Raw genomic sequence first — 2,792 nt, 5'->3', positions numbered from 1 at the left:
CTAGAGCAACAGCTTTTCCTGCAGCGGTACTGAATCACAGAGAGACCCCATTTTTAACCTCTCTTCTCTTGTGGTTGCGGATTTTGAAGGACTTGTGCTGCCATATTGGTTATAAAAACACATGAGTCTTTCTTTGTGCGCTTGGTGATGAGCTTGTGTTGGAGAGAGAGAGTGTGTCAGACTGGGTTGGAGGCTGAAGAAAGGTGGGTGTGTGCAAGTTCATCATTCAGTACTTACGGAGCATCTACTAGACAAGGCATTGGATACCCAGTGATAAGCAGGACCTAACGCTGCCCTCACAGAGCTCTCCCTGGGCTGACTAGAGACCACAGTGAAGCTGACATTATGTGTTTTTTTGTGTTTGTTTGTTTGTTTGTTTGTTTGCAACCAACAATACTCTGATTGAGACACGTGTGTGAAGACACTATACAAATTAGTGTGTGGTGATTCTCAAATAAATAGGGCAGGGATCCTGCCTTCGTTTCAGGGTGCAGGGTAACACAGGTGCCCCCCTATAGTTTGTAATGGACTATGAGAAATGCCAGAAAAGAGGTCTGGCCAAAACATGTGGGGGAACTCAAGGAGAGAGATGATATGCTGTCTGTATGGGTGGGGATGGTATCAGAGAAGACTTTGCTAATTGTGTTGTTTATTTCACCAATTATCTGGGCACCTACTAGGTCCCAGACATCGTGCCAGGTACTAGGGTGTAATGATGAAGAGGCTGCAGTCTTTAAGGGCCCTCAGTCAGCTGGGGCAGAACAACAACAAAAAATACAGGATTTTTTTTTTTTTTTTTAATTCTAAGTGCTGTTCATTGTGATTTGTATCCTAGTTTTAGAGATGTTAAATTTTGGGAAAATATGTATTTTAGAATTAATGAAATAAGTAGGAATAGATCATTCAGAGTGCTTTCTATGGCCCAGACAAGAGTAAATGATTTACACATACCAAGTCCTTGTTTCAAGGTTTTCTTCAGGGAACCCAAACGAATAATAGGGAGTTTGACTTTCATCCTAAAGACAATGTAGAGTCATTGATGAATTTTAATTGAGGAGTGGTGCATCATTTCTTTTTGAAAAAGAACGTAATTTCTTTTTGATACAGTGTGAGGAACATCATTTCTTTTTGATACAGTGTGAGGAATGCCATGAGGGAGACAGAACATTTAGGTCCAGAGAGCTAAGTGTCCAGAGAGGTTGAAGCATCCCAAATGGAGGAACAGATGGTGATGAAGGTGAGTCTACACTGACAGGTGAGGATGGGAGCTGTACGAGGTGGTCATCAGTGAGAACCCATGACTGACTGATCAGCTTGGAAGCTGGGAAGAGGATGGAGAATGCTAGAGAGAAGGAAGAATGTATCCAGTGAGAAGTAAATACCACACAGGCAGGGAGCTTCCTTCCCATTTGAGCTGTCCATTAAAAGATGACCAAGACTTTTTGAAAACATGTTTCCTAATTACCTCCTACTGTCATTATAAATGCTGTATGGGTTTACTGTGGACATGTGGGGAGATAATTCTTAAAACCCTGAAATCCCATCAACCACCATTAAATTTTCAGTGTCTATCTCTCCAGTATTATACTACTAGCTAACTAGATAACAAAAATCAAATATAGTATATCATCTGGCCTTTTCACATCCTGTCCTTTTCACATATCATACTGTGAGCATTTTCCTGTCATTCTTTAAAAAACACAACTTTTTAATGACAATGTAACATTTCATCATGCGAGTAAGTCATATATTAGTAGGAGATTTCTGTTTTGTAGGATTGTACCTTTTTCTATTTTTTTTCTCATCATAGACAACTATAAGATGAATAGCATAAATTACTAGGAGTGGGATTACTAGATTAAAATCATGAACATAAGTAGGGTTCTTGATCATTATTATCAAGCTGCACCCCTAGTAAAGTTGTACCAATATATACCTGCCAGATAGAGGACAGTTCCAGAAAGGCAAAGACTTTGGTCTGTTTTGTTCATTGTTACACTCTCAGGACCTAGAAAGTACCTGGTTCCTCATGGATTTTCAACAATTACTTAATGGTCAGAAATTACAGATGAATGAAGAGTGAGTGAATGGATGTCTTACCACACCCTCGCTATTTCAGTTATAATTTTTAATGGATCTTTGCCAATTTGATAAGTGAAAAATGATATATTATTGTTTTCAAATACTACTTTGATCATTAAGTATGAGCTCGTGTATTTTCCTGTGAAAGGGTATTGGCTCATTCTGGCATTTGATAGGATTCAAGTTCACATACACTTACTAGCTGTGCAATTTTTTGAGTTTTGCAAAATGCTTCACTAAGCCTGTGATCTCCTTTTAAAACAGAAATGATAATAGTACCCCTCTTTATAGAATCACTGTGATGAAGAATAATGTAACGTATAAAGTGTAGTGCAGGCAAATGTAGAGCAAATCAATGTTGATCATGTTTTAAATTATTTGTCTTTTCATGTGTTTTCCCCACTTTTTTCTATTTCATAGTTTATTTTAAACTTTAAGGACCTTAACTCTCTGACCTATTCATTCCATACATTTTTCCACATTTCTGTCATTTTGTATGTGGTGGCTTTCTTAATGTACTGAAATTTTATTTCATTTCTACTCATATCTGTAATATTTTCCTTTGTGATAACTTTCACTGCTTTGGTGCTTAAAAATTATTTCTTCATGCTGGGATGTTAAATATTTTTCTTGATTTTTTTTTTCTAGGCTAATTCTTAATGCTTCTGTATAAAGTGGTTTAATCTACCTGTTATTTATTTTAGTTATAC

This window comes from Mustela nivalis (assembly GCF_964662115.1).
Source record: "Mustela nivalis genome assembly, chromosome: 8".
NCBI classification, from domain to species: Eukaryota; Metazoa; Chordata; class Mammalia; order Carnivora; family Mustelidae; genus Mustela; species Mustela nivalis.
This window is presented reverse-complemented; position numbering follows the sequence as displayed.